The sequence below is a fragment of the Lytechinus variegatus genome, chromosome 9, assembly GCF_018143015.1.
Source record: "Lytechinus variegatus isolate NC3 chromosome 9, Lvar_3.0, whole genome shotgun sequence".
Taxonomy (NCBI): domain Eukaryota; kingdom Metazoa; phylum Echinodermata; class Echinoidea; order Temnopleuroida; family Toxopneustidae; genus Lytechinus; species Lytechinus variegatus.
In genome coordinates, this window is record NC_054748.1 from 4,239,276 (window position 1) to 4,245,275 (window position 6,000).

Below are 6,000 nucleotides of genomic sequence, written 5' to 3' on the forward strand. Positions count from 1 at the left end.
CATGAACGTCTGAATTCTTAACAGCATCTATTTTAAATTATATACGTAACTATCCATCCCAAAGCCATCAAGAAGTAACCAGCGATGTGAGTTTCTTTTATTTCTCAACAGCTCTCATTGTGCATTTCATGCATCACCTTGCATGACATTCCATAATGTTGTCTGAAGACCTATTCATGTAAATCTGAGGAGTCTTAGTAGCTCTTATTGAGTACGTTATACACATCTTTACTCTTAATGGTCCGTGTTCTGAAATCGGGTTTAACTTAAACTCAGGTTTAAAGTTGTGGTTTAAGTATGGATAGCCATTTGTTACATAAATCACTGACGGTATGGATATCACATTTCAGCTCATTTTGGCTCTCAAATCATTCATAATTGTCTAGTAAGTGTAAAGAGGTGATTATCTTTACCATCGATAGATCGGAAAAGAGCATAATAAGAATAAGAAACATACAACTAAATAAATGTAAATTCAGTCTGTTCTTAATCTGTAAATAGTCCATATAATGCTTACCGTATATTCCATTTGCAATATATGTTATTTTATAAGTTTATTATATCGCGATACTATAAATGGCTATAAATGTAAATATCATTTATATTTTAGGTTTTTTGGTATTGTAACTTCCACTCCTCTTTACTCTTAACAGCTCTTATAGTGACTTTCGTTTATCTCTTTACTCTTTCTGTAAATTCAATAGTGCAAATTGCACAACTTAACAGCTCTTAATGTAAATGTATTATACCTGTAAAACACTCAACAACCCTTATCGTAAAATCCATGTTATATCTGATATATATCTAGTATGAAACTTACAATAAGTAACTCGGCATGTGAATTTCATATATTATTAACAGCTCTCATTTTACATTTCATACATCTGCTTATGATTGAAATTCCATATAATGTTCTCAAGACCTTTTCATGTAAATCTGAAATATCTATTGATTTTTACGAGCTCTTATTGAAAATGTCATACATATCTTTACTAATACTGACTTTCATTGTAAATTCCACCTATCCCTTAAATGTAAACAATATCATACTTATTATAGATTCCGTGTACGATATATCCCAATTTGTAAGTTTAGTATATCGCTATACTACATGTATATGGCTATTGTTATAATATTCATTTATGTTTTAGTTAGTGAATTCCACACCTTTCATTCTCAATTAAGTATTTTTTTCTTGTAAACTCCCCATTGTAAATTCCACACCTTATCAGCTCTTAATGTAAATATGATATAGATCTCAAATAAAAAAAAAGAAAAAAAATATCGAGCAGTCAAGGTCATGTTTCTCTTAACTCGAATCAGACATTATTGTAAATTCCATGCACTTTTAATGTGTAAGTTTCATACACGGCTACCCATTCCGTATGGAACTTACAATAAGTAACTAGGTTTGTGAATTTCATATATTTTTACATCTCTCATATTACATTGGATACATCTGATGTGTTGTAATGTATTCCACTTTATACTTTATTTGTTTTTAAGCATAAGACAGGTTCGAAAATGTAGTCAATTATATACAATCATTCTCATTGTATATACTATCTCTGCACGCTTATGGCAGCCATTTTGAATATAAACGAAAAACAACATTAATCTTATGCATGTCATAAAGAAATTTTATATTTTGATAGTAATCATGTTTTTAGATAATACTATATTCATAAATCACAATTACATGCATTTTCGTTTTCTTGTGAAAATTATTTCATCCATTAACATTGTACATAAAGTATACAAGGGTCTTTCGCGGAAATTTTGAAGAAAAGGAGTAAAGATTTCGAACAAAATCCTGTTTTCAAACAATTTCTTTTAATCCTGCATCATGATAACAAGCATTTTATGGTCAATTTGTTTGCATATTCTTATGTTTGTGATTTCCATTGTAATTTGTATCGTTTGGTGGTCATACTGTATTTGCAAATTTGCCGATAATGTGTAAATCTACACGAACGGAATCTTTCTGATGTTTAATTACTGGGTTGGAACTGACTGAAACATGCATGTATCAAAAACAAGGTCATGGCACCTCTAGCCTAGACTATTGAAGTTTCACAGAAAATACACAGCGTGAACATCTCACGCGTGAGTGAACCAAGAACTTCATGCCCTTTTTTCCCCTTCTCTATCTAATCAAGTTCTTGTAAGGGTTATTGGCCACTTCGAAAGATTATATCATTTTAAAGTAAAAGGATGTGCCTTATTAGCTCAATTACTTTATTTTGCACGATTGGGCCTTCTTCGTGGGCTCTATAACGGATAAACATATCAAAACATATAAATGGTCCACATAGAATTACAGATACATGTATGTACAGTTATATAGCAAACGGTCATGTACTGGTACCATATACAGTGATGGAAAACATGCTAAATGGTTAATGAACTCCACAAGAAAATAAAACAAATTTATATGTTAGCAATTTCTGCCATGTTAAAGATATTTAACTGTAATGTCAGGTGATGAAATACTAAATTCAATAAAGTTTATTTCTCTGTGTTCACCGAACATTGCAGTATTGTTGTCTCCTTTTAACATGGATCGTGAAGGAGTGCATTTTCTTGCGGGGTTCACTAACTTGTTAGCACCACTGCATATTCATCTAAATATATAAGTGAAGTAATATAAAATGGTGGTAGTTATTTGATTTTACCTGGATCTTCCGGGCTGGTGTATATATTCTGTGTCGTGTATTACGTATGGGTTGTCTTGAGTGATATATTGTAGAATAGTCATTATAACGTAGCTCTTAACGTGAATTCTACACATTTCTTAATTCTTAACAGCTCGTATTGTTAATTTCAAATATTCCTTAAATGTCAGTCGCAATTATACATTTTGTATCACTTGTTTTAAGGACCTGTTGTATATTTCTAAACTCTGAATTGTAAGTGTCATAAACTTCTTGACTCAAATCTGCTTGTGTTTTTTTTACCCATACAGCACTTAACAGAAGTTTACCCTTATCCTAACTTTTCTTCAATCTTAAAAGCTCGTATTGCCATTTCACATATATCTTTACTCTTAACAGCTCGTATTGTAGAGTTCACAGGTGGTGGATGAATAGGGGAAAAATACTCCAAACATTTTTAGTAGCTCTCCACCATAGTTTCATCACGTGTCAAATTGATATATTTTCCTCGAAATGGTAGTCGGATGGGCCAAAAAAGTAAATCCAGTCATGATTTATCAAATGAAAAATGTTACAAATGAATATGTAAACCTTGCAAGGTGGGAAATGTTTCTTTTTCTGAGTTTATGAATTTGTATACGTCGCTTGTTCAATTATCATGAGTTTTTACATGACTAATCTAAGGTATTGATACACCAGGGAGCCGTTTCATAAAGATATTCGTAGGTTAAAAGCGACTTTAAGAACGACTGGTGAACCTTTCTTACCCGCTAAACCATCGCCAATGAACATACCATTTACCACAAAAAAGATCACCAGTCGTTCTTAAAGTCGCTCTCAACTTACGAACGGCTTTATGAAACACCCACCAGGACACTTCCACACTTATACGTGATATCGGATCATTACATAGGTTATGTAGATTCGAATCAGTTATTGGTCAATACGCCATCACGTGACCATAGCTGCGAGGATCGCATTTGTTATATTCTAGGTTTTGATGTCACCTCAGTAATAGAACTGCATTGTATTGTAAACTGCGGCGTTAGTTTCAGAAAGGCGACACCGCTTGCTGCTGACGAGTTGCGTAATCATGTCGTTTACTTGAGGTTAGCGCTAGTGTTAACGCGTCGATTGCATGGAGAATGCGCTTGCTATATTTTACTTTTTTTAACACGTAGATGGATTACTGCTGCAGCAAGAATTTCGGGTTATTCACAAAGCCAGGTGATGAATGCATTCTTTGATGGCGAATGTACATGGACTATATAATATAACAAATATTGCCTTATCTATCTTTTTAATAATTAACATTTCAACTTCCTTCCGAAGCTATATTTTTCAATCGGGATAATAGTTTCATCAGCACTGTGCGCTTCGGGCAAATATAAACCCTTGGGAAAAAAATAACTCCGTCGGGGAAATGACATGTTAAATTCAAACTCTAGGTAGGCAATATCTGTATAATATCATGTATGTAGATGATTAGAAACTTAATCAGAATCTACTCGAAGGCACCTGTAAACTGAGATTGTTTGAAATTAATGAGAATTACTGTATTGGGTATCAATCCTTACAGATTTCTTGTAATAAAACTTTTATTTCCTTTTTAATTTTTACAAATGTGTCTATGTGTGTTGTGTAAGTGGATGTTTTTTGCTTATCTTTGTTTAATTGACAAATCTGCACTTTATATTTCATCCTTAATGAATATCTCATTTAGTAGTAAACAATTCGCTTATTAAGGCCCTGAAAACATTTCATACTGTAATACGTGATCATTAATCTTGCCATATGTCTGGTTATTTGACTAAATAAGAATTCAACGTCATATTGGGACATATTCTATTAAATTACAGAGGAACATCTTTATATAAAAAACACTGAACGATTTTATGATTGTTTTTGTTCGTTTAAATCATCTGTTTTCACTAACACACTGAGGGATAGTGTTGATATTGAAAAAGAGATAATCATCTTTTCATAACAAGAAAATACAGTTATATTGACGATTTTTACCATTTTCATTATGATTAACAATATCAGAGCGAAAGCATAATAAATAAATTCCTTTAATAATCAAAAAGGCAATGTAAAAATACAATAATTTAGAATAAGGGACCATAAAGGATTGTGTGTTCTTTGTATTGGGGAAAATGGCAAGTAAATTGTATCTTACGACATGGACCTGACCTACGTGGTCTGTTCCATGTCCAACAAGTCATTCTAATCTAGACGTATTTAGTGATTTAATATCAAGAAGCCATGGATGATGTATGGTGACTTTCATCATAATTATATACCTTTATTTCAGTTTGGAAACCTAAGAATCTGAAATTTTGTTTTGATCTTAAAGTCTATCGGCAATGAAGCTATATCTATAAAATATCTTCATGTCAAGAAGTGTACGATTTGGTCTCTTTCTAAAGAAAAATCATATATTTAACATGGTTAAATGAACAAGTGAAGAACAAAGAACTTGGTTCCATGTAATGCCCGGTTGACACTTGCACGCATTGTGGTGCCCGCTTGCCCCGCATTGATGCGTGCCAGTGCGGGACACTTTATGGCACAACTTCGCTATATTAGTTCACGCATTGTCCCGACACGTTCACGACGTGTTTGCGCATTGTTTGCGCATAGTTCACACAGTGTTCACGCACTGTCCCGACGTGCTTGCAGCAAATGTTTTCGACATCCTGTTCTATGACAGCGCAAATTTAACAATTCCAACATCCTCTACGATTGTGGTCTGCACTCACAATTTTGCGGATATAATGCGTGAACTATGCGTGAAGTATGCTTAGCCAATGCGCAAATATGCGCGACCCAGTCGTGAACTGCGTGCCACTACCCATGGGGTGTGCCTACTATTTTTTGCGCCACGAAATTTCCATTTCGATGCCACGCAGTGTTGCGACTAGGTTGTGCATAGGTTGTGCATAGTTCAAAAAGAGTTCACGAATTTGTAATGCGTGCCCAAATTTTCAACATGTTGAAAATTTTGGCACGCATTTCACGCACTGCCCCGCACACATAATTCGTGCATTGGCCCGTATTCAGTGCGTGCCCATGCGCAAACTGTGCGGGAACCACAATGCGTGCTAGTGCCAACCGAGCTTAGATACATTAACTCCAAAGGAAACTAGGATTTTGTTATCATCAGTTTGTTTTTCCCCATTTTAAAAACTTATCTGTCTAATTTATAGCCAGTTCCGGAGCCAGTTTGATTGAATTTGATAAGAGATGACGCTGCCCCTCCCCCACCGAGAAAAACAGATAATGCTTTTAAATTTCAAGGTATTTGTTTTTCTTCTGTAGGTATGGAAACACATAATTTGATTTG